General features: G+C 43.0%; 1 protein-coding gene across 13 annotated transcripts in view; it reads left to right on the forward strand.

Annotated features, from left to right (window-relative positions):
- Positions 1-14,840, forward strand: part of MCM9 (minichromosome maintenance 9 homologous recombination repair factor) — a 107,097-nt gene extending 92,257 nt beyond the window's left edge. For 4 of the 13 annotated variants that reach the window (XR_006338467.1, XR_006338470.1, XR_006338476.1 and 1 more), the window contains 2 exons: positions 2,991-3,422; positions 8,192-12,580. The gene's annotated coding sequence lies outside the window, so the exon portion shown is untranslated. Of the gene's footprint in view, positions 1-2,990; positions 3,423-7,841; positions 12,581-14,675 lie in introns of those variants that run through there. The other 9 variants (XR_006338472.1, XR_006338473.1, XR_006338478.1 and 6 more) reach the window with 6 other exon arrangements.
- The last annotated feature ends 11,581 nt before the right edge of the window (positions 14,841-26,421 follow it).

Below are 26,421 nucleotides of genomic sequence, written 5' to 3' on the forward strand. Positions count from 1 at the left end.
GTAAAATAAAGCAGCCACAGTCTCCATTCATATTAGGTAGTGTCATAGACAGGGAAGGGCAGCTTAATTAAGGCCGAAGCACGCTTGCTAATTGGCTGTCATCCCCTCCAGTGAGGCTACCGAGGGGAGCCATAAACAATTAGAGAGCATGGATTTATTGATGGACGATGAGGTAAGCGGGGCGTTAAGTGCACCGCGTTTCCTTAGAGGGCGACAGTCCTTCATTAATAATGAATTCCGTCTTCCCTCATGTCTTCTGAGTTTCCCACTAATACTGGAATTATTGGTGTGAAACATGAGGCCTTCCAGCAATTATAGGCCATTGAGAGATTCTTAGAAAGTGTAATAGTACATTCCAAGGGAAAACTAATTTCCAGCATACTTACTTTTTCTCTAATGAATTTCAACCCACGTGTATTTAGTACTGACTACCTGTGAGCCAGCAGCTGTGGTGGTTTCACTGTGTCCAGGATTCTGGAAAATGTGTAGCCTGAGGCTCTTCGGGGGTGTGTTTTCTGAGAAATAAATTAGGGACCATTCTAGTCAAAGGTCCAAATTGTTTTAAGATTGAAAAACTCTGTTTGTAGATTCGAAAAATTTTCAAACTTCGACCAAGTTGTCACATTTTCCATTGCTACTTCATGTAAATAAGTAAGTGAATGTCGCTCAGTAGGGTCCGACTCTTTACGACCCCATGGACTACACAGTCCATGGAATTCTCCGGGCCAGAATACTGGAGTGGGTAGCCTTTCCCTTCTCCAGGGGATCTTCCCAACCCAGGGATGAAATGCTGGTCTCCCACATTGCAGGCAGATTCTTTACGAGCTGAGCCATTCATGCTTTACAGAGCCATATTTTTCTTGTTTTGAAAAGTTTAAAATCAAGTAGTTTAATGAAATGTTTCATTTTTATGTTAAGTATTGTCTCATTTCTCTATGCACCTGAGAGTCTGGAGTCTCCTTTCACTGACTTTTTCTTTCTAGCCTTGAACATTGAAGGGCATCAATATTTTCTGTAGATGAGTGTAGGGGTGACCTGATGGACATTTCTGGGAAACTCATCTGGATCGGGGAAATAGTCAAGCACATTTTTTTTTTTCTCAAGGGCACTGAAATTTCAAAGTTCAACTGAAGTGCCTGCATGAAAAACTACTGGATTCAGGGAGAAGGAAGAATTTTATAATTCTTAGAAACAATACAATACAGTGGTTGATGTTCAGTCTAACTTTGAAAAAAAAAATGAATGGGAAAAAAGGAAAGTGTGGGAAAAGCAGGCAAAAACAGAGGAGACATGGAAATAGACAAATAGACAGTTTAAAGGAAGTGATGTAGGGACAAAAGCAGAGAAAGTTGTGCCCAGGCCCGAGACACAGGCAGAAGTACACATATTAGAATTAATACATAGAGTCATGGGCTTCCCTGGTGGCTCAAACGGTAAAGAGTCTGCCTACAATGCTGGAGACCCAGGTTCAGTCCCTGGGTTGGGAAGAGCCCCTGGAGAAGGAAAGGGCTACCCACTCCAGTACTGTTGCCTGAAGAATCTCATGGATAGAGAAGCCTGGCGGGCTACAGTCCATAAGGTCTCAAAGAGTCAGACAGAGCTGAGTGACTAACACTAGTACTATTACTACACAAAATCCCATTGAAGTCATACGCAACTTTCATGACATCTCCTTCATCTTAAGATACTATTACTTGAAGGGTGTGTCACATTTTCCACATTAAAATGGAAGAAAAAATATTTTTAAAGAATTTAAAACATAAACTAGAAATAAAGCTTGTTCCACAAGCCAAAATAGAATAATACTGAAGGCCAAATCTGACTGGGCTGAAAATTTCTCCCCCCTACAGTTTTTGCCACATGTGAGCCTGTGCATGTGCGCGCACACACACACACACACACACACACACACACACGCACACAAACTTGGCGAGTTTGGATATTGAAAGCATCTCCTACTCTGCCAGGGGTACAACTCAGTAGAGTCATTCAGAGAGAGGAGGTGTGCAGTCGTAGTGATTAACATCAGCCCAAACCATGGCCAGCAGTGGGCTGGGCTGACCGGCTGCAAACTGTGGTTGGTTTGACTGTTTGTAGAATTAGTCAATGGAGAAGGCAATGGCACCCCACTCCAGTACTCTTGCCTGGAAAATCCCATGGATGGAGGAGCCTGGTAGGCTGTGGTCCATGGGGTCGGTAAAGTCGGACACCACTGAGCAACTTCCCTTTCACTTTTCACTTTTCACTTTCATGCACTGGAGAAGGAAATGGCAACCCACTCCAGTGTTCTTGCCTGGAGAATCCCAGGGACGACGGAGCCTGGTGGGCTGCCATCTATAAGGTCACACAGAGTCAGACACGACTGAAGTGACTTAGCAGCAGCAGCAGAATTAGTCAAAGACTGTTGGTAAACAGACTCTAAGATGTCTTCATTCATGACTTTCCTTCTCTCATTTTAGGAGCTGGCTGTGGGTGCCCCCTCCCTGACCAAGCCTGTCCCCTGTCTTTAGTCTCATCATTGCTCTTTGTTTTACTCCCTCACTATTCAAAAGACCCAGGCTACATGTCCTGAACAGAATGAGGACAGTTGAATAAGAAGAAACAGCCCAGTAGAAAGAAAAGAATTTTCAAATTTCTTGTCCAGCACTGGGGCTTCCCGGTTAGCTTCCATGCTTAGGATCAATCCAGTTATTCCCATGTAGCAATACTTGTCATTCCCCTAACGTTCAGAACCATCTCTCTGTTCTTATATTCTTTGGTCTTTTGCATCTCTTGTCTCTCCAGATGGCTTCTTAACTATATAATTTTCTCCAACTCTACTCTGATGATAGTTCAAATTAACAGGAAGCTACTGAACCCCGATATATTTTAGAGTGTGTTTGTCCTTGGCACTATCCCAAAGCAGCGATGAATAAAAATTCTCCTGGGAAAATACAGTAATATTACAACTGCTGGTGAGGGTGAATTTGTAAACATACTTTTGTTTTCAGATCTGTGCCCTGAAGGCATTTCCAGGGCCAAAGAGTTTGGTGAACTCAAGAGAAACAGAGGAGCTCGGAAATATAGATGTTCTGCCACCCACTCAAAGAGCACAGAATTTCACAGCTTTGGTTTTGCAGTGGTGGGTACCAGAGGACTAAAAATGAAAGTGGGTTATGGATTTTTCTATCTTTTCATTCAGCATTTTTTTTCCCAAACGCTCTTCCCCTTTCAAGAACCATCAACATTCCTTTCCTTTAAATTAACACCGTAAGGAATCAAAGTCTCATTTCCTGGAAACGCAGGGCTGGACTGCTGCCATCCCTCGAACGAGCCCCCATGGAGAAGATGCGGAGACGTGAGCTGGGGCTTCCGGTGGATGCATATTAAACACCTCAGACTGGAAGCTGAGGTCATGGATTACTTTCTCATTGCTGTCAAAGGTCAGCTCAACTTATACTTCCTGTCATTGTTGTCTTAGATCATGCATGACTCAGTCCTTCTCAGCCCATTTCCGCACAGAGATTTCTAAGTCAGTTGTGAAGAAATACTGTCAATAACTCTACATTCAAGAAGAGATGCTAATGGGAAAAGGCGAAGGAACTGCTGTGGATCGGCAGAGTGTGTGTGTGTGTGTGCACGCGTGCCTGCATTAACTTGTGTCCAACTCTTTTTGGCCCCATGGACTGTAGCCCACCAGGCTCCTCCGTCTATGGGATTTCCCAGGCAAGGATACTGGAGTGGGTTGCCATGTCTTACTCCAGGGGATTTCTTGACCCAGGGATCGAATCTGCATCTCCTGTGTCTCCTGCACTGGCAGGCAAATTCTTTACCATTGCACCACCCGGGAAGCCCATGGATTGGCAATAATACAGGTCAAATAAAATAGGGCAGCAAATCAGGAAATGGGGTAGTGGCAGTCACTTGAGGAGAGGAAGTTAAGCAGACTGGCCGACATCACCACTGCAGCATTTTCTGTTTTCCCTGGAAACTTCATTTGCATCACTGAGGCAGCAGGCGTTGTGGTGGGAGGAATGTGAACTTTGCTACTGGCCTTGCTGAAGACAATAAAGTGACAACAGAAGGAGGGGGAAATGTCGAGAGGAAGTGAGTGGAGTGGTGACGTGTAGACCTCATCGAGCTCTGTGATGCGCCGGATGCCACAGAGTCCAGTCCCAGCGGACACGGGGCCCCTCCAGCCTAAACCCCGCTGTCCGTGTGCCTCCCACAGGATGGCTCACTGCGCCCAGCAGTGGGGAACGTCCCTGCCTGGCTCTGCTGCTGTTTCATTCTTCATCTGGGAGGGTCCCTTTACCTTTCAATTTACATAATCTCTTCTCTCTAAGTAGACTGAAAACACCTGTGGGAAGATAATAATTGTCTATATTTTCCTATAATCAGGGAATCCATCACAGCATCAGGGACATAAGGGTAGGAATACAGGTAGGCATCCTTCCTCTATTACTGGGCTGTGATAAGTCACTTCAGACATGCCTGACTCTTTGTGACCCCGTGGACTGTAGCCTGCCAGGCTCCTCTACCCATGGGATTCTCCAGGCAAGAATTCTAGAGTGAGTTGCCATTTCCTCCTCCAGGGGATCTTCCCGACCCAGGGATTGCACCTGCGTCTTCTGCATCTCTTGCATTGGCAGGTGGGTTCTTTACCACTAATGCCACCTGGGCAAGTCTCTTAACCCTTCTCAGCTTCAGTTCAGGGACAGTTCCTAACTTTCAAAACTGTTGTAAGAAACAGAGATTCATGGATTGCAGAGTGGTTGGTATACAGAGGCAGTCACCGCCCTGCAGAACTCAGGGTGTGCCCCACCGTACCCTGGCCTGTTGCTTGCTTTGACGGGAACAAGGAAAGAGTAAAGACAGCCGGGAAGCTGACAGGCCCCTGGTGAGAGCAACATTAAACTTACAATAGCTACTCAATTTACCTTTCTTGTCCTTATCACATCCTCACAGCATTCCCCCCAACTTCAAATGAAATGACCCAAAGAGATGACAAAATGATGTCAGTAATTGTGAGGAGGCTGAAATTTTTACCCAGCTTGTAGGCTAACAAGTTTGCCAGTCACAGCTTCATGGATGCAGGTGGAAGACATAGAGCCCTTCTTCAGAGACCGAGGGCATTGTTACAGCACAGCAGGCAGCGTTGAGCTTCACGTTCTCGTGGCTTCCTCTGGAGCCCCAGGACCCATGGGAGTGATGCTGATGTGGGCCCAGGTGGCTGCCGTGCACACAGTAGATTAATGTCAAAGCTGAGGAACTGTGAGCTTAGAAAACCTCCAGTCTTTCTAACAGTGGGCTCTTAGCAAACCTGCCCAGCCTTTGTTCTGGAGGCAGACAATGCCTTTATTATCCTCACCAGAAAACAGATCTGACCTCAGCCCCCAAAAGAGACTCTATCTCTATCCTCCAAGACTTTTTTGTATACAATAGCCTTGAAAAGCCAGTCTGGGACAAGAATTGTCACACCACACATAAAAGCAACAAGGAGAATTACCCTCCATCCCCCCACAAATAAGACACAGCCAGAACTCAGGACAGTGTGACTAGATGGGATGTCCTCAAAAATTCATTTATTTAAGCAAAGAAATCGATAACCTCACATGAATCTTAAGTAATGTAGCTCTCAATTGCCTGAGAACACAGGGAGAGACAATTAATGCGCCTTCTATGGGAGCTTGGAGGCCACTGCCTGCACCTGGTCACAGCACCTCCACTGTGGGCCTCAGTACCTCCTGAGCCCGTCTCCACCAAAAGGCCAATATCGATGTTTTGTTTCCTGTATTTCCAATTAACCTGGAAAGGGAACTTTAGCCCATTGAAAGGAAATGCATTAGAGATTTTTTTCTCCCCTAGTTAATGAAAATGAAAGAAGTCATTTCTGACTTTCTTTGGACTTTATGAGGTTAAAAATGGTTTGGGAAAACAGAATTCCTTCAGAGGCTGCCTGTGGAGATCATTGAATCCTGAGATTTATCTGGATGAATCTTCTTAATAACATGTCTGTGAGGTCAGAATGGGCTTCCCACAGGGCTCAGTGGTAAAGAATCTGCCTACCAATGCAGGAGATGTGGGAGATGTGGGTTCGATCCCTGGGTCAGGGAATTCTCTGGAGTAGGAAATGGCAAACCACTTCAGTCTTCTTTGCCTTGGAAAATTCCATGGATAGGGTAGCCTAGGGGGCTGTAGGCTATGGGGTTGCAAAGAATCATACACGACTGAACACCTGAGGTCAGACATGGTTCTCTCAATGACTTGAAGACCTGGAACACACCTCAAAAGCTTCCAAAATCTCATTTCCCGTCTCAGAGCACCCTTGGAGTCCTAAAAGGTGAACCATCTCAAGGATCTTAACACCTTCATTCAGAGGCACAGTGCTGTCCCCATTTTCAGACCACAGAGAAATATTGTGTCCTAAGTTTTGGTTCAAAAATGTTTTCCTTATTTGCAACAAAATGAAGGAATTGTCATAGTAAAGAATTCAGAGACTGCCTTGTTTGAGAGAGAGACAGAGCAGCCTGGGTAAGTGGTGGGTGAGAGGTAGGTGATTCAGGCAATGTCCTCCTTGCCTCCACTTCCAAGAGAAGGATGTAGGAGCCCTGAATCTGCAAAACCAGAGATCTGGTTCTTGGCCTTAAAGCTTCCTTCTCTCTTGCTTTCCATCTTGAATCACTCACAAAATGCTGTTGGGGGCTCCTAAATTTTTTTTTTCCCAGTTCTGCCCACAACCTCTTTTTTCTTCACTGAGAAGTTCTCTTTTCTTTCTTTGTGGTTTTTTTACAAATGAAAGCATCCACCTGAAATATTTCATTTTTGTTGTCTCATCCCATGAGGTAGAAATCTAACTGGATGCTTCTCAAGAAGAGTTTTCAGTGCTTCCTCACTACCCCTCAGGACTCCCCACCTCACCCACGGCATGCCCAAGACACCCCACAAATGCACACAGAGGGGGAACAACCCTTATTTCATTCCACTCAATTCCTTTCCGGTTGGTTGCCCAGAATTCAGTTTCCTTCAGTCGTCTCTAGGTGTCATCCGAGAGGAGCCTCTCCAGACTGGATTTTCAGCACAGATGCCGGGGCTTGGCGGGCCTGGCAGGGTTGGGATGCTGGGGGCTCTGCCTTCACTGCTGGTGTGGAGTCTGAGCTCCTCCCCATGCTGGCCCCAGCCGTCTCCTCCCAGCAGCTGGGGTCGGGGCAAGTGGCTCTCCGGGCAGAGGGGAGCTCCTCCCCCAGCGTTCTCATCCCCAGTGAAAGAGAATTGCCCTCTGTGACTGTACATAGAATCTGCCAGCAAGAGCCGCCTGAGAGAACAAACAACGGAGCTCTATGTACCTCTGCAGAAAAAGGACAAAAATTCCAACACTTCAATGGTTGCATATGGGATCCACAGCCACCCCAGAGCATCCCGGAGATCACCCAGCACATAAGACATCTTCAGGGCTTAAATTATCTTGCAAATATCAAAAAGGTCAGAGAATGTATCATTTAACCAGAGGGACACTTAGCTTCCTTCTCCATGCCCAGAAAGCACTGGGTGTGTGTGTGTGTGTGTGTGTGTGTGCGCGCGCCTTTATGTGTGTTTCACTTTGCATGTTTTGGCATGGATTTTGCAATGCTGGGATCTGCAAATAGCTACAGGCTTTCTGTCCTCTACATAAGATGGCCACACATTACAACAGTTATTTCAAATGTTCTGTTTTCGCATCAGGACTTAGCAGAGTGCCTCACAGCGAATATTAAATAAATGACTGATTTTATGACCTTATTCACACTGAGATTTTGCTAGTAAATATAGATCCTTAGAAACCCAGTTGGTAAATATTCCTTAATTCTCCCTTGGTAACACAGAAATTCCAGGAACTCCTGCAGCTCTTCACAGGCAGTCTAGCACGGATCTCGCTTGTCAGCAGAAGTGAACCATATGGTCACTGCCCTCAGGCCCCATGTTACACAATGTCGCTGCTTTGCACATTCATAGCAGATTTGTTTCCTCACCAACCGTGAGAGGCTGTATTTTAAACAACTGCAGCAAAACTATATTTGTCAAGCATCAGAAGCAAAGTGTATTTTGTACATCAGTAGTCTTGTTTCTAATCAATTCAGTTTTCTGAATATTGGAAGTTCAGTCATCTGGCTTTGATTTCTGGCTTGTTTAGAGAAACTAATAATGCTTAATAAAGCTCTGAACCCGCTTTGAGCTACGTCTTCGTTCTGTGAGTCCATCAGAGTGAGAAGTCACACAACGGGTTTTGCCACCCCTCCTACAGATGTGCGTGGACCCAGGAGTGCCCGGAGACCGACCATCACCAGCTGTGGTTCGCCCGCCGGCTCCACACCGCAGCTCAGATGGGTCACCTCCCAGGTGTTCAGTCCACGACTGCGGAGCTGGCGAGGATCTCGAGCGCCGTTTGTTGTGCTGCAGATCGGTTTGACTGATGCCACGTTTCTGCTTAAAGCCCCTTGTTTGTTTTTTGTTCTGTTCTTCAGTTTTTATTGGAATATAGTTGATTTGCGGTGTGGTGCTAGTTTCAGGTGTATACCAAAGTCAGTCAGTTACACGTATACATACATCCACTCTTTTTCAGATTCTTTCCCCATACAGGTTGTTACAGAGTATTGAGTAGAGTACTGTACTATACAGTAGGTCCTTATTAATTTTCCCGTTTACATAGAAAGGACTTCTCTGGAAGCTCAGACAGTAAAGAATCTGCCTGCAATGCAGAAGACCTGGGTTTAATCCCTGGATTGGGAAGATCCCTTGGAGAAGGGCATGGCAACCCACTCCAGTATTCCTGCCTGGAGAATCCCATGGACAGAGGAGCCTGGTGGGCTACAGTCCATGGGATCACAAAGAGGCAGACACGATATAGTAGTGCGTATATGTCAGCCCCAGTCTCCCAATTTATCCCTCACCCCTCTGTCTCCCCCTAGTAGCCATAAACTTGTTTTCTACATCTGTGACTCTATTTCTGTTTTGTAGGAGGCAGCTTGATTCTGACATATGTTTTGCACTGGGAGCTAAGACCATAAGAGTTTGAACTGCATGGTGGTTTTTTTTTTTTTTTGGCTGAAGAAGAAAGAAAGAACTTTTATCAGTATTTTTTTTTTCATACACAACTGGGAGAAAAATTAAGACAGGACTTGTATCTCAGACACCAGTTCCTTGGGTAATCTCAGAGACCAGGGGACCAGAATAGATGTTTGGAGCATGTGAAGACTTGTGGTCTCTGCCGCAGTGATAACTAATTCACTACTTCCTAAGACTGTGTGAGCCATGCAATATACTTTGTTCTCAGCTGCAATGGCATCTGACCCTGTAGTCTCCATACACCCCTCAATGTGGCCCCAAGAATGTGACCAAAATCTGGAAAGGCCACAAAATACTCAGAAGAAAGCTAGTAGACGGATTCTTCTGGTATAGGTGGTGTAATATAATTTGCCAAACTGCTCAAGACTCTGAGCTAAGGAATCTGGAGGGCAGATATCACTTGGCTCCCCTCCCAGCACACATGTTCCACCCACTCATGCTGAAAAAGGAGAGACTCCCTGGAGGCTTGAGAAGTTATCAGCATGTAGCATTCTGTGTGCATCTACTCCCATCCACATGGGTGCACATCACCTTCAGTGGATCCTCACGGTCCCCCCCTCCAATTGCATCTCACACTTCACAGGCAACCTCAATAATATTCTGATAACCTGCAGAGAGTTGGGCCAAAACGCCTACCAGAACCAAGAGCTAGAGCAGTAGGAAGGGTGTAGGCCAGGAGGGTGTTCAAAACAGCTCACCCTCCCCATGCAGAAGGCCAAGTACCAACTGGCTTGGATGCTGCCATTTCAATATGGATACTTAGATGTGGTCATCTTGACCAGAATAGAATCAAGCTGTTAATTTTTCTCTTTTGTTTTCCCAAATTAAAACCTGCTATATTATCTTCATCTGATGAAAAGAAAACACAAATATTCATTTTAAAAGAATCAGACAGTGCCAAAAATTATGGCATACAACCCATCTGAAACAAAATACTTGGTGAATATCTTTTCCAGAATTTGTTTGCTGGACAGTATGAAAATCACTGGTTTGGACTTTCTGGGAAGCAGATGCTGAGATGGAGTTTATTGTGCAGGATGTTTCTCAAGAACTGTCTTGGGGTCAACACCCATGGAAAGAAAGGGTTGAAAGCAGAATCAGAGAGAGAGAGAACTTGAGCTATGTTGCAACCTTGGCAGATCTGACTGGGAGCTCTGAGATGAAAAATAACCCATCAGAGGTGCTCACTATTAGGTTGAAATGGCCAACCTTATGCCCTTGCCTCTCTGCTCAGGAGGGTGGGACATGGAGAGACCTAGCCTTACAGCTGGGCAGTTCCTGAACAGGCTGACAGCAACAAGTCCTTTTCAGAAGAGGCATCTAGGCAGCGCACTTCATGTCCATCACACAGGGAGACACATTATTATTGTAAACAAGAATGGAGTCATATCTTCCACACTATTATGACACTGATATTTTTTACTTAGCAACATACTGTAAATATTTCCCTGTAACCCAAATACATAATAGATCACATTCATTTTTAATTACTGCAGATACTATATCGAATAGGTGTACAATACTAATCAAATTCCTGTTGAAGGGTGTTTGAGGACCTTTCTATATTTTTTGCCTTTATAATTAATAAACTCAGTCATGAACATCCTAATGTATATATATCTTTTCACACATGTGAAATTAATTATTAGCATAATTATTAACACAAAGTAATCTCAAAAGTGAAATTGCTGGACCAGAAGGTATCCATATTTACATTTTGAGTGTAGTGCCAAATTACTCCCCAGAAAGTTGTAACAATTTTTCTGAGCACTAAGGATAATCAGCATCAATCTTTGTAATCTTTGCCAATTTCATAGGTGAAAAAAAAGCTTGTTTTCTTAGTAACATTTATTAATTAGTAGCCAGGTTAAATGATGTTTCTTATGTTGACATCATATTTCTTCTTCAATTATTTTTCCTTTTGTGAATTACTTGTACTGATCCTTTGCCCATTTTTCTCTGGTTTGTGTCTGTTATACTGAGGGTAGTAAGCCTGTTTGATATATATGACATAATGCTATTTACTAATATCCTGTGTCTTATTTTTCCTTTCTTTTTCTTTCTGTTCTTTTTTTAAAAAAAAACAAACAACAACTAAACTAACCAAATTCATTTATCCTCTCTTAGAGTTCCTAATAAGTTTCCCTCTACCCACCTTGACAGATATTCTCCTGATACTTCTGTAAATCCTCACACTTTCAAGGTTTCTGTTAGTAAATAATGTGAAAAAGAGACATTCTCTCCCAGCCCACTCCTTGGTCTCATCTTATTCCCCAACCACACCGGATTACCTTTTATGGAGAAAAGTTATGAAAGAAACACAGATTTTCTAAATCCATGGCTGATTCATGTCAATGTATGACAAAACCCACTACAATATTGTAAAGTGGTTGGCCTCCGACTAGTGAAAATAAAAAAATAAAAAAAAAGAAAAGAAACACAGATTTTACATTTCATAATGGTCACTTTGATGCAACTGCATCGAGATGTCTGCTTTAATGGCCTTCCTTCCATCAAAAATGCCCGAATGGCTAGACTTTCTGTGTGGGGTCCATAGAAGCCCTGCCCCTACCTACAATAGGAGGCTGAGCCGGGGAGCAGTGACATTTCCTCCTCCAGCCTGCGAACCTCAGGCGATGCAACAGAGCTATGGACAATGGAAAGTGGACACAATCATGTTCCAAACCTAGGCATTTTTCCTGCTCACCCACGTCCTAACCCCACATTCCCCTTTCCCTCTACCCAGGTACAAGGTACAAGCTTCCTAGCTCTACCTGGATTTCCGAGTTATCCACTCTGTTTTCCGCCCCATTTTTTTTTTTAATTAAATGAATGAACTGATTTTTGGCTCTCCTTGGTCTTGCTGCGCAGGCTTTTCTCTAGTTGCAGCAAACGGGCTTTTCTCTCATTGCGATGCGTGAGCTTCTCCTCTTGTGGCAGGACACAGGCTCAAGGGCAGCCGGCTTTAGTAGTTTCAGCTCCCTGGCTCTGGAGCACAGGCTCAATACTTGTGGCGCATGGGCTTAATTGCCCTGCGGCATGTGATAAATTCCCCTTTGGGGATCAAAACCGTGTCTCCTGCATTGGCAGGTGGATTCTTTACCAATGAGCCACCAGGGAAGCCCCCTCCTGTTGTTTTTAAAAACACCTTTATTGAGGTATAATTTAAGGATCACGAAATCCACTCATTTTCAATGTACATTGCAATGATTTTTAGTAAGCTTACTGTGTTGTGCTACCATCACCACAATACAGTTTTAGGACATTTTCCTGACCTCACTAAGATCTTTCATGTCTGTTTACAATTAATCCCCTTTCCCATCCCAACTCCAGGCAACCACTAACCTACATTTTGTCTCTATGCAATTGCCTTTTCTGGACAGAAATTAAATCATATATGCCTTTAGTTTTGACGTCGCCTCTTATCTCCGATGAGAAATTCCAGATTCAACCTCAGCTCTATGGAAACTTGCTGGCCAGACATGGGTTCACATAACTGGTAAATGACAGAGCTCTGATTCAAGTCCAAGTCTCGTGATTCCAAATTCTTTCCACTCCCTCCTGCTTTCCTGATCTGGATACAATTGCAATGATGAATGGAAAATTTAGTGATGGCCATTTAAAACGCCTCAGAGATCACTGGCCTTCTGGGTCTCGACGCCGAACTCGTGACTCTGCCCAGCCACCAGTGTTAGTCGCTCAGTCATGTCCAGCTCTTTGCGACCCCGTGGACTGAAGCCCGCCCCAGGCTCCTCTGTCCACGGCATTCTCTAGGCAAGAATACTGGAGTGGGTTGCCATTTCCTTCTCCAGCTCAGCCACCAGAGGGTGCCCCAAAGATCTTTAAATTGGCTTTTGCTTGTCACAATTGGGCATCTTAGGAAACAGAGTGTAAATTGTGACCTGTGCGATCTCTCCACGTAGGATTCTTCTTACAGGATTTTCCCTCTCTGGGAAATCGCGGATAGCAATGGAGAATAAAATCTGCTACTGCTGCTAAGTCACTTCTGTCCTGTCCGACCCTGTGCGAGCCCATAGACGGCAGCCCAACAAGGCTCCTCTGTCCCTGGGATTCTCCAGGCAAGAACACTGGAGTGGGTTGCCATTTCCTTCTCCAATGCATGCATGCGCGCTAAGTCACTTCAGTCGTGTCCGACTCTGTGCGACCCCATGGACAGCAGCCCACCAGGCTCTTCAGTCCACGGCATTCTCTAGGCAATAATACTGGAGTAGGTTGCCATTTCCTTGCGAATAAAAGCTAGGAAATGTTTTTGGTGCATGTTGAAAAGTTTTTTGTTTTTTTTTTTCCGGCTTCTCAGACCAAGATTTCTTTTTTTAATAGAATAAAAAGGGAAACTACAGACTTGGTTTGGGAAGCTGGTGAAACATTAAGTTATGACAATCCAGCATGACAGACATCCATTAATCATAATATTAAGGTGATTGTGTTAATCTTTTGCATTTTTACAGAACTAAATTGATTGAGGAAAGGGAACTGGAAACTTGTTTTCAAATTGTTACCCGAGTGCATTATCTATGTAGCTAGAATTAACTGGATAATAATTCAATATGAAAACTGAATTTATCTTTGAGAAGTAATTTTTTTGTGACGTATCCCCAGCTATCTGGATGGATGGGTGAATGGACAGGGGCTGATCAACAGCGAGGATGGGAGCTCCTGGGAGGATCTTCAGGGGAACATGATGATTGTCCTGAGCACCATACCTGGCAGTTGTCAAAGTCTCTGGAGCCATGTGTCTGGTGGTGCTGTGTCCCTGGGCCCACCACGAACCATGTGCTCCCCAGAACCTGGACTACAGTTATGGAACCAGGATTAGACCAGAGCCAGCCAAAACCTTTCATTAACTGGAACTAGGGGTTGAGAACTGACTCACCACAAACGGGAAGTTGTGTCTTTTATGCTTATCCTTCTCTTGACAGCTAAGCCAGGCCTGAAAACCCTGCGTTTAAGTGATGACATTGAAAGGAGGGTGCTTAGAATTTCAAAAAAAGGCAAATCTTCAAGTACTTTGGAAGCATCTAAATCTATGCAATGAATTAATATGCTAACAAGGGGCACAGTATTCTGGTCACCTCAGTAGGGTTGCCACCCACCTGAATAAGGCAACATTTTTATCATGAGTTTCCATCCCCAAATGGGAGGCCACTAAAACCCGAGCCACCTGCTACTCTCTGCCTAGAAAATCTTGTGTCTATATAAATTGATGAAACTGGGATGCTGAAATAGCAGTTTATTGTGGAAAAAAGACATATATTACAGAAAATTTACTGTTTTAACCATTTTTAAGTGCAGGATTCACTGACAATAAGTGTATACACAGTGTTGTGTAAACATCACCACTACCCATCTCCAGAACTTTTTCATCTCTGCACCATTGAACAAGAACAACCCCCCTTCCCCAATAGTCCCTGGTAACCATGAAATATCACTATTATAAGCACATTCATTTAGTAGGCCTGGGGATGAGAAAGCCATTTTACAAAAAGGAAAAGAGGGGGAGTTACAAAATGGCAAAACCCTGCAGAAGCCATTATAGTGAAAATCATGACTCTGTCCATCTTTTCCTAACACAGAATGAACGTCGGGATCAGCCTGGGATGTGAATCGCAGCTGCACACGGTCAGGAAAGATGATGCTCCTTCCTAGATGTGCTTGCTGAGTGCGGGGGACACTCCCACAAAGCCAGGAAGTCGCTGAAATCTCCTGAGACCCCAGAGAGGCCCAGGCAAGGCTGGGAGGTGTGGGCGTCTGCCCGGGGTCAGTGGGGTGGGGGGGAGTCCCAGGTTACAATCTCAACCTAAAACTTTACACTGATCATCTGAACTCCGAACATTTTTCAAAAGCTAAAAATTTAATTACTACCCAAAGGAAGGTAGTTCTAGAGTTTGAAACACCTACGCAATTCCCTGTTAAATAAAATTCAATCTCTCAGCCTACCACAGTTCATACTTTTTTAAAAAGCACCTAAAGAAAAACAGTGTTAATGAACTGTCTTAAATTCGGACTCACAGGGTCTCCTCTTTTGTGCTTTGTTTACAGTCTTGGGCACTTACTCTAACTGGCCCCTTTCTGAGACCTAGCTTCTTCTGAAAGCACATGGATTTCCTTGTGAAGGAAATATACTTAAAGCCTTTCTGGCTCCCTTCCCCTAAGGCATTTTGCTAATGTGTACCAGAACATTCTTGAAAGGAGAAAAGAAGGAAAAGAGAAAGAAATGCTTTGTCAGAAAAGAGTCTGCCTTTGGGCATAGCTAGCACAACTGCCTCCTATTAATCTGCAACCTAGTTAAGAGAACCAGAAATAATTTACTGTGTGTGGTGCTTCCTATAATAACAGCTAACATGCATTTGAGCACTTGCTATGTGCCAGGTACCATGCTACATTTTCTTCTACAGATAATCTCATTTGCTCGGTACAACTACCCAATAAGATAGGAATTATCTGTATGGATATTACCTATACTGAGGGCTTCCCTGGTTGCTCAGCTGGTAAAGAATCCACCTGCAATGCAGGAGACCCTGATTCAATTCCTGGGCTGGAAAGATCCCCTGGAGAAGGGATAGGCACCCATTCCTGCATTCTTGGGCTTCCCCGGTGGCTCAGATGGTAAAGAATCCACCTGCAATGAGGAATACCTGGGTTTGATCCCTGGGTTGGAAAGATCCCCTGGCGGAGGGCATGACAACCCACTCCAGTGTTCAAGCCTGGAGAATTGCCATGGACAAAGGAGCCCATGGGGTCTCGAAGAGTCAGACAGGACTGAGCGACTAAGCGCGGGCGTACGTGCGCGCGCGCGCGCGCACACACACACACACACACACACACACACACACACACACACACACAGGACTGAGCGACTAAGCGCGGGCGTACGTGCGCACACACACACACACACACACACACACACACACACCCCTAACCTGAGGAACCTGAGGCTTTAAAGACTTCAAGCAACTTGACCAGATTCACACAGCAAATAAATAGTTGAGCCAGATTTTGAACTCTAACTAATCTGACTCCAGGAGCCTCCATGAATTAAATTACACTGACTCAATTCATGCAAAATCTCTGTGAGATGTCAACTTATATTTTACAGATGAGAAAATTGGAGACTAGAGTGGTTGATTGATCAGCCCAAGGTTGCATTTATGTGATTGAATAGAGAATCAGACCTAGTGTTTTGGGCTCTCAAGCCCTTGTTCTTTCCATTAAACACATGAGTTCTGTTCCCTGCATGCATGCTAAGTAACTTCAGTCATGCCTGACTCTGTGACCCTATGGACCATAGCCCGCCAGGCTCCTCTGTCCATGGGATTCTCCAGGCAAGGATACTGGAGTGGGTTGCCATGCCCTCCTCTAGAGGACCTTCCCAACCCAGGGATCAAACCCACAACTCATGTCTTCGGCATTGGCAGGCAGGTTCATTACCACTAGTGTCACTTGGGAAGCCCCCGGCTCCCCTAGGTCACTTTAAAAACAAAAGGGAAATTGAATTGATGTACTGTGGGAGTAGTTTAGTGGCAGTTTATCCCTCCCACCAACCTCGTACTTCTAGGAAGGCTCCAGGGTCTGTGTGGATTCCCCGCCTCTCCCCACAGCCTCCTGAAGCCACTTGACACAAATTGGATGAACAAGGTTCATAAAGGAATGAAAATAATACAAATTGTAGGGTTTGTTTACATGCTCTTTGGCACTGCTAGGAACCACCAAGCGACAGATGGTGTTGATCCAGATGAAAGAACAGAGAACATGTGATAATGAATTTACAAGTGTTGTACGGAAAGTTTAAGTGCTATTACCCTAAAGCATTTGTTTGTTTCTCTCAGGCAAAGCATCTCCAACAATCTAAACTATAATTTAGGACAGGAGTGTTTCTTTACACGCCATGAAATTCTAGCAAACTTACTTTGCAAACCAAGCTGTGATGCCAAATTTTGACTAAGAAAAAATATACAAATATATATATATTTTAAATTTTTATCCCAGGATGTTAATTTTTATCTGTGTGGCTGTTAGGAGAAAAAAAATATTTATAATCATCTAAAAATGAACAATACTCTCAGGGAGCTGATCAACTAATAATCATGGAAAACCTATGTTCAGTAAATTTTAAAGATAGCCTATAATGATATCGTTTAAAATGAGCAACTACTTTGGCAAATGTGAATAATCAATGCTTATTTATCTATTTTTCAAAAAATTATTTTTCTTGGGGCTTTTCTGGTTGTCCAGTGGTTAGGACTTGGTGCTCTCCACTGCTGTGAGCCTGGGTTCATTCCCTGATTAGGGAATTAAGATCCCTCAAGCTGCACGGAGTGGCCAAAAAATTATTTTTTCTTTACTTTGTTTAATTTTTAATTGAGATGTACTTGACATATAGCATTATATCAGTTACAGATGTACAATAGAGTGATTTGATATATTTCATGAAATGGTCTCCACACTAAGTCTATTTAACATCCATCTAAGAATTTCTCTCTTAGCAACTTTCAAATACACAATACAGTAGCTCTTGTTTCATGCTGAGATTTAAAGGCCAAGAACAGGATGTTGAGAAAGCAAGATGACTGCTCCAACTAGGTTAGAAAAGATAGTTCCAGAATCCTCTCCAGGGACTGGCAGAGATTCTATCTTTCTCTGGTTAGCAGGGGCAAGAACAGACAGCTAGGACACTGAGCTTCCCTTTGAAGGAGCAGTAAGCAGACAGTGGCTGAAAGCATGTCCTTATCAGAAGCTGCTGTAAGGAAATGCCATCTCATCGCACATGGCACCTAAGCCAGCCGTTTCCAATTGCCTTTGCCCTGAAAGTTTCCACTGGTCTTATTCCAAGAGCCGTTCCCTCTGGGGTAGGAAGGAAATGAAGACATTTAGAAGTGGGTCAGAAAACTGCCTCAGCCTACTTGCTTCATGTGGCCATCCTTTTTTTTTTTTTTTTAATTTAAATTAATTAATTTATTTTAATTGGAAGCTAATTACTTTACAATATTGTGGTGGTTTTGCCATACATTGACATGAATCAGCCACGGGTATACATGTGTCCCCCATCCCGAATCCCCCTCCCACCTCCCTCCCCATCCCATCCCTCTGGGTCATCCCAGTGCACCGGCTTTGAGTGCCCTGTTTCAGGCATCAAACCTGGACTGGAGATCTATTTCACATATGGTGATATACGTCTCAATGCTATTCTCTCAAATCATCCCACCCTCACCTTCTCCCACAGAGTCCAAAAGTCTGTTCTTTACATCTGTGTCTCTTTTGTTGTCTCACATATAGGGTCGTCATTACCATCTTTCTAAAGTCCATATATACGCATTAATATAATGTATTGGTATTTTTCTTTCTGACTTACTTCACTCTATATAATAGGCTCCAGTTTCATCCACCTCATTAGAACTGATTCAAATGCATTCTTTTTAATGGCTGAGTAATATTCCATGGTGTATATGTACCACAGCTTCCTTATCCATTCGTCTGCTGATGGGCATCTAGGTTGCTTCCATGTCCTGGCTATTATAAACAGTGCTGCGATGAACACTGGGGTGCACGTGTCTCTTTCAGTTCTGGTTTCCTCGGTGTGTATGCCCAGGAGTGGGATTGCTGGGTCACATGGCAGATCTATTTTCAGTTTTTTAAGGAATCCCCACACTGTTCTCCATAGTGGCTGTACATCCTTTTGTTTTCTGGCTTATTGTCATCTTTTCCTGACACTCCCTCTCTTTTAGACTCTCAAGTTTGTGTTTTGTTTTTGAGAACCATTGAACTATTTATTTTTATTGAACTATAGTTGATTTGCAATATTAGTTTCAGGTGTACAACATAGTGATTCAATATTTTCATAGATTGCACTTCATTTAAACTTATTATAATATGTTGGCTACAATCCCCGTGCTGAGCATTACATTCCCGTGGCTTATTTATTTCACATGTGGTTGTTTGTACTTCTTAATCCCATATCTCTATCTTGCCCCTCCCACCTCCTCCTTCCCAGTGGTAACCACTAGTTTGTTCTCTATATCTGTTTCTGTTGTGCTATATTCATTTGTTTGTTTTCTTTTTTAGATTCTACACATAAGTGATAATGCACGGTGTTTGTCTTTCTCTGACTTATTTCACAGGCATAATACCCTCCAGGTCCATCTACGTTTGTGTTCTTGAAACTACTCGCTCAGACACCACCCATGGTGTTGTCTCCATTCATTCTTTGTCTTTGACATTTGGCTCTACTTGACTGTGCTGCTCACTGTTTCATTCTACAATGCAGGAATTGACAGAACCTCAGAGTATCTGTCAGGAAGCTCCATCCCAAAGGATGACCTTTAGAAAGAATACCAGAGGTCAGTGGTCAAGATCAGGGCCAGGAAGTCAGATTGTTAGAATAAAGAAAGTGGAGAGGACAAATGGAAAGTTGGAAATAATAGGAGCTCAGACTCACTGGAGACACAGTCGCACTGGAATAAGATAGCTCCCAAAGTGGAGTAACTGGGAACAAGAAGGATTCTTGTGCCAGCTGTCATGCAGAGTGGGGTTAGGGATGCAGGCAGAGTGGATCTATAAGCCAGACCCCAAAGAAGAGGCTGGTAAGTCTAGCTGGTAGGGCCAAAGGGCTTTGGAGCTAGAGGCTAAGGCTCTGGGTCCATCACTATGGTTCTTAGAGTGATGGAAGTCCTGCTAAGTGAAACACAGGGATTTAGTTCTGATGTCTAATCCTGCCCACCAGAACTTACCTTTAGATTCTGTACATTATTCATTATTGTGTCAGCCTACCCCTTTGACCTTCAGTCCTCTTAATCGTCATCATCTGTCTTTATCCTAAATTCATCTGTTGCTTTTCTTTGCAGATCCTCTCTCCCTTCAGCATCCCTGCCTTCCTTGTTTGCTGTGTTCTGGGGCCTCTGCACACACTATGTCCAGCCCTGTTTGGTGCCCACATTCCAGTTCTCTGGCTGGCACAGCCTCCCAGACCATGCTCATGGATATTCCACTGTCACTTCATGAGCTCACCCTGGACAGTCAGCTCTCATTCTAACAGGGGTGTCACAGTCAGACTGAAATGTGGTACCACTCTCCTCCCACCTTTTTGATTCAAGGGATGGTTTTTTTTCTGGTTCGTGTTCTGGAGGCTCATGGTCCTTTTAACTCAGAATACAATCACTATATTGGAGTCATCACTTCTCTTAAGTGATTCTATCTGCCAAGGAAATCACTAGACCTTGTCACTCACCCTAAGAAGGCAGAGCAGAGCCTCTCAGTCCTGGGACCTCTGGGGATGGTCAAGGTCACCTTCCCAGTAGTCCCTGACCACTAGATTGCTATGAGCACTTTATTTCTTTGATCTTCTACATCTTAACTCACGGTCGGAGCATTCACAGATTGGCCAGTTCTCATTTATCCAAAATCCCTTGGTTCCTTCTTGTTTACCTAACATGGGACTTTGGAATTTCTTTGTCCCTTTCTGGCATCAACTCATTTCTACATAATTCTTTTAGTGTGCATGCTAAGTCACTTGAGTAGTGTCTGACTCTTTGCAATGTTATGGACCATAACATGGAATTCTCCAGGCAAGAATACTGGAGTGGGTTGCCATGCCCTCCTCCAGGGTACCTTCCCAATCCAAGGATAGAACCCTCGTCTCATGTCTGCTGCATTGGCAGGCAGGTTCTTTACTGCTAGCACCACCTGGGAAACTCATTCTTTTAGCACAGAAGTCTAAAAAGGTTTTACAAATTTTCACTTTGAAATCTAGGCAAGAAATACTACTTTTAAGACACTTGGAAAAATCTTCCAGAAAGAGTGAAATATTAATTATATCTCATATTTATCTGGCCTTTAATATATTAATAGAACAAAGAATATCTTGTTTGCCCAATACAAACAATGCTTTCTCCCATCTCCTTTCTTCTCCAATAAACTTGAATTCCCTTTTAGCTTCTTATTTGTCTTAATATGCAAACTTGGGAAAGGTTTGTGATTTTGAAATGTAGAGACTTTCTGAGAATTGGATGAAGATATTACAGCTTTACAACTTGTCTTAGGAAATAAAGGGTTATGAGAACATTAAGTCCAGAGTTGGGTGGACTGGTGCACTTTGCAAAGGATGGGGACCTGCATTGAAATGATGTTTATGGCTCACTGAATTATTTTGATACCAGCAAAAACGACCTTGGGAGCCTCTAATATATTAAGATTACTTATTCTGTCTGCTATTTCTCACTAATTGTAGGTCTCAAAAGACTACAACTCAAATACTACAAGCTTTGATGTATGAGGGTTGGCATAAGCCAAGGACTTGATGTGTCTTATAAAGTAATGAAATGTTAAAGCATTTGTGCCATTTGAGAAATCTTAGAATATTCATATTCTTTTCTGTAATAACTTGTACTTGTGGAGCACTTTACATTTTACATTACAGATGGAGTTGAGGTCCCTTATTTCTTTCCCTTCCTCCCCAGAAATAGATACCATAGTGAATTTGATATTTAATATTTCTGTGCATGGTTTACATTTGTGTTATATATTAATTTATCCATAAAATACATATAATATTGTTTTACATGCTTTGAAATTCTATCTAGATGTAACATACTATATAAATCCTCTTACAACTTGTATTTTTTAACTTATTCTTTTAAGATTTAGCCTATTGATTTAGCCTATTGATTCATCGGAGAAGGCAATGGCAACCCACTTCAGTACTCTTGCCTGGAAAACCCCATGGATGGAGGAGCCTGGTAGGCTGCAGTCCATGGGGTCGCGAAGAGTCAGATACGACTGAGCGACTTCACTTTCCCTTTTCACTTTCATGCATTGAAGAAGGCAATTGGCAACCCACTCCAGTATTCTTGCCTGGAGAATCCCAGGGACGGGGGAGCCTGGTGGACTGCCGTCTATGGGGTCGCACAGAGTTGGACACGACTGAAGCGACTTAGCAGCAGCAGCAGCTATTGATTCATGTAACTCCAGTTTATTTATTGAAATTTCTGTATTCTTTTGTATGAATAGACCTCAAATCTGTCTATTCCATCTCAGTTTGAATACTTGGCATTAAATTTTTCATTGTATTTTCAACTTGATTTTTCATTGTATTTTCAACTTTTTATCTGCTATATCCTTTTCATTACAAACTCTATTTATGCTTCCTTTTTTCTTAATAAATATTGTCAGAGATTTGTCTACATTTTAGTCTTTTCTAAGAAACATTTTAGGTTTTATTGATTATCTTTATTGTATCTTTGTTTTCTGTTTTCATAGTTTTTGTTCATATCTTTGTTAGTTCTTTCCTCCTGTTTTCTTAGGGTATATTTTGGTGCTAACTTCTCTAATGGAAAACTTAGCTCATTAATTTTCTGTGTTTTCTTCTAATATAGGAGCTGAGAAAAGGAAATGCAGAGCCCCCACCCTGCCCATTCTCCTGCCACGGGCCCCAGCTCCATGTTTCTAGGACTCAATCACCACCTTCTGTACTGATGGCCCCAGAGAGAAAGCTGAGGCCTGAGAATCTGTTCAGCTGACCTTCTCCTAGGAGGAATAGCAAATCATCTTCTCCATACACAGCTAGGCTCATGTTCTACTTAAAGTCTGAAACCAATCTCCAGTTTTGTCAAAAGTGAATGCCATATTAAGATATACACATATACATACATATGTCTGTGTGCATGTATGTATTCACTTATATATGTGTGTATGCATGTGAAAAAAATCCCAAAGAAAATTAAAAGAATGATTAGTTCAAAGGTCAGTATAATTGTTCCCTCTGGGAAAAAGCGAGGAGATAATATAAAACATGCAGATATTAATTTGTAGAGCAAGTTATTAAATCTAAGAGGTAACAGAATCAAGGCCAAAATGAAACAGCTAATCTTTTTTTTTTTTTTTGGCCACAGTGCACAGCATGTGGGATCTTAGTTCCCTGACCAGGAATTGAACCTGCTTCCCTTCCACTGAAAGCTCAGAATCTTAACCACTGGACCACCAGGGAAGTCCTGAAAGAGGGAATCTTTGAAATAAGCAGGGAAACTTTATTTTCTATAAATAATTATGGGAAGGCTGTCTTTTAAAGTTGGGAGTGTAAGGGGGAAGATTGAAGAATTTCACATCAGTCAATTCAGGAAAGTGGGATAAAGGTCATCTGCTAAGAGGTCGAGGAGCAGTGGGGTTTGGGTGTCAGGCTTCAGTGTCTGGACCATGGCTCTTGCTCAATAAATGTGGGTTGAATAAATGCTGAATAAGAGTTTTAAAAAATTTGGAATAAACTGTTTGGTCATTTGCTAGGAAGTAAACCATGAAAGAAGAAAAGAATACTTGGACAGCTCTGCAAGTTCAAGTGAGGTTTGTTAGCATGGAACTATTGTAGTTAAGCCAACTGGCAACCCAGCAGTTGTAAAGAAGAAAGAAAATGGCGGGCTTGGGAAGGAAGAAGTAACAAAAGGGATGCCTTGTAGGGGTTAGTAAAAGCATAATAGACATCTCCAGTCATGGGACCAGGCTGGCTAATGAGGGAAATGAACCAAGAAGGGAAATGAAACTAGCCTGGGAGGAAGAGAAAGGCTGAGGGCCCAAAGTTCCCCTTCACTGAAGTTTCGCTCTCTACTGGCTCATTCCCGTCACTGTACAAACTCTCCTCTTTAAACCAAACCAGTCAAAGCCCTACTCTTAACCTCAATTTCCCTGCAGCTGCTGCCCCATTTCTCTGCTCTACTTTGCAGAGAATGTCAGTAAAAGTCTCCTCTATTCTTTGTCTCAAACTTCCCTCTTCTTGTTCTCTCCTAAACCCACTCTAGTGAGACTTCTCTCCACGGACACCCCACTGAAACCACTCTGGTCAAGGTCACCAGCGACCTCTATTTTGCTAAACAGAGTGATCAATTCTCAGTTCTCATTTTAGCAGAGCTATCAGTAGCTTTGGATATAGCTGATCACCTCCTCCTGCTAATGCATTTCTTCTTGGTGTCTAGGGCACCGTACCCTTGGCTTTTCTCCTTCATCTCTGGTGCTCCTTCCTCCCTCCTTGTTGTTGGTCCTCCTCGTTCCCCTGACCTGTCAACCCTGGAGCATCCTAAAGCTCAATCCTTGTGCTTCTTCTCTTCACTATCCACACTCACTCCTTGGCGTTTCTCTCTTGTCCCAAGCCTTTAAATACCATCTATGCCTCCCAAATCTAGATCTCCAAGCCAGAACTGTCCCCTAAAATTCAGACTCCTACATCCATCTCCCATTCACCGTAATGGATATCTCAAAGTCACTCTGTCCAGAACTGACCTTCTGATTGTCCCACCCTTCACTTCTCCTGCATCTGCTCCACCCAGTATTCTACTTCCCAAGCAATTAAATCTACTCTTCCATTTGTTGAAATCAAAAGTCTTAGTGTCAGCCTTTACTCCTTTCTCTGACATTCCATGTCCAATCAATTGGCACCTCCTGTAGGTGCTTTCAAAATGTATCTAGAATCCAACCATTTTTTACTACATTGATTACTGTTGCTCTGAGCCATTATATTTCATCTGGATAATAAACTGGAATATCTAGAAGAATGTTGCCTTGCTTCTACCTTTTCACTTCCCATCAACTCCCCCCAACTTAATCTGTTCTCAACATATCAAAGTGGTCCTTTTAAAGTACATTTGATCCTACATTCCTCTCTTCTAAAACCTCTAATAGCTTTCCATCACACTCACAGTAAAAACCATAGTCCCCTCATTTGCTTACAACATCCTCTACAATCTGCTCTCAATCTACCTGACTGACCTCATCTTTACCACTCTCCCTGTCTTTCACTTCCTCTGTCTATGGGACTCCTTGCTCTTTCTAGGATACCCCCCCAGCCTGCTCCTCATTGCAGGCCTTTGCCATATCTGTCCCATAGCCTCAAATGCTCTTGTAGATGCTATGTGGCTGAAGGCTGACTCCCTCACCTCATTTATGCCTTTACTCAAATGTCAATATTTGATTTAAAATCACACCAGTGGTATGCTGGTAAATGTTTATCAGCTGCCTGTTTAAGAAAACAAGCTGCAGTTTGTATAATTTGCAAATTTCTACAGTGCAAATATTTGGCGATTTCAAGTTACCAAGGTGATGTCACTGAATTGATACTGCTGAACGTGGAGTTGGGGGAGAGATGCCACCATCAGCTGATTTTTCCAGAGTATGAGTCACTGTCTCACAGAGCATGTTACTTATCACCATATCCATTGTTTATTATCTGCCTCTTCCTCATCATTCCCCCAGGGATTTTTGTCTGTTGTCTTCATTGATGTTTTGTAAGAACAAGGCCTAGTGTAGAGTAGACTGTCAATACGATGTTAAATGATTGAACAAATTTCCTTAAGAGGGTGATATAGTGTAGTTATAGTAATAATGATCGACCAGGAGAATGTTCAGGCAGAACACCATGGTCAGATTTGAAGATCTGGGTAGACAGGACAGATATGACCATACGAGGGAGGGCTGAAGTGGAGTGAAATGGAATCAGTGCCTCTGGAGCTGAGACTCTTGTGAGGGAGACTGGGGAATTCTGAGCAGCTGCCACCTTTATGTAGTTTTTTAAAAAGAATTTGATGGACCTGTGGATAATGTACAATATTACATAAGTTACAGGTGTACAACACAGTCACAATTTTAAAGGTTACATTTCATTTATAGTTCTTATAAAATATTAACTATATTTCCTGTGTGGTACAATATATTCTTGTAACTTATTTTATACTTAATAGTTTGTAATTCTTAATCCTCTACCCCTATATTGCCCCTCACCACTTCCCTCTCCCCGCTAGTAACCACTAGTTGTTCTATCTGTGAGTCTGCTTCTTTTTTGTTATATTCACTAGTTTGCTAGTTGTTATATATCACTAGTATGATATAAGCAATATCATACAGTATTTGTCTTTCTCTGCCTGACTTATTTCACTTAGTATAATGCCCTCCATGTTCATTCACGTTGCTGCAAATGGCAAAATTCCATTCTTTTTGTGGTTGAGTAATATATGCAGGTCAGGAAGCAACAGTTAGAACTGGACATGGAACAACAGACTGGTTCCAAATAGGAAAAGGAGTACGTCGAGGCTATGTATTGCCACCCTGCTTATTTAACTTATATGCAGAGTACATCATGAGAAACGCTGGGCTGGAGGAAGCACAAGCTGGAATCAAGATTGCTGGAAGAAATATCCATAACCTCAGATATGCAGAGGACACTACCCTTATGGCAGAAAGTGAAGAGGAACTAAAAAAACCTCTTCATGAAAGTGAAAGAGGAGAGTGAAAAAGTTGGCTTAAAGCTCAACATTCAGAAAACTAAGATCATGGCATCTGGTCCCATCACTT

The sequence above is a fragment of the Cervus elaphus genome, chromosome 28 (assembly GCF_910594005.1).
Source record: "Cervus elaphus chromosome 28, mCerEla1.1, whole genome shotgun sequence".
Taxonomy (NCBI): Eukaryota; Metazoa; Chordata; class Mammalia; order Artiodactyla; family Cervidae; genus Cervus; species Cervus elaphus.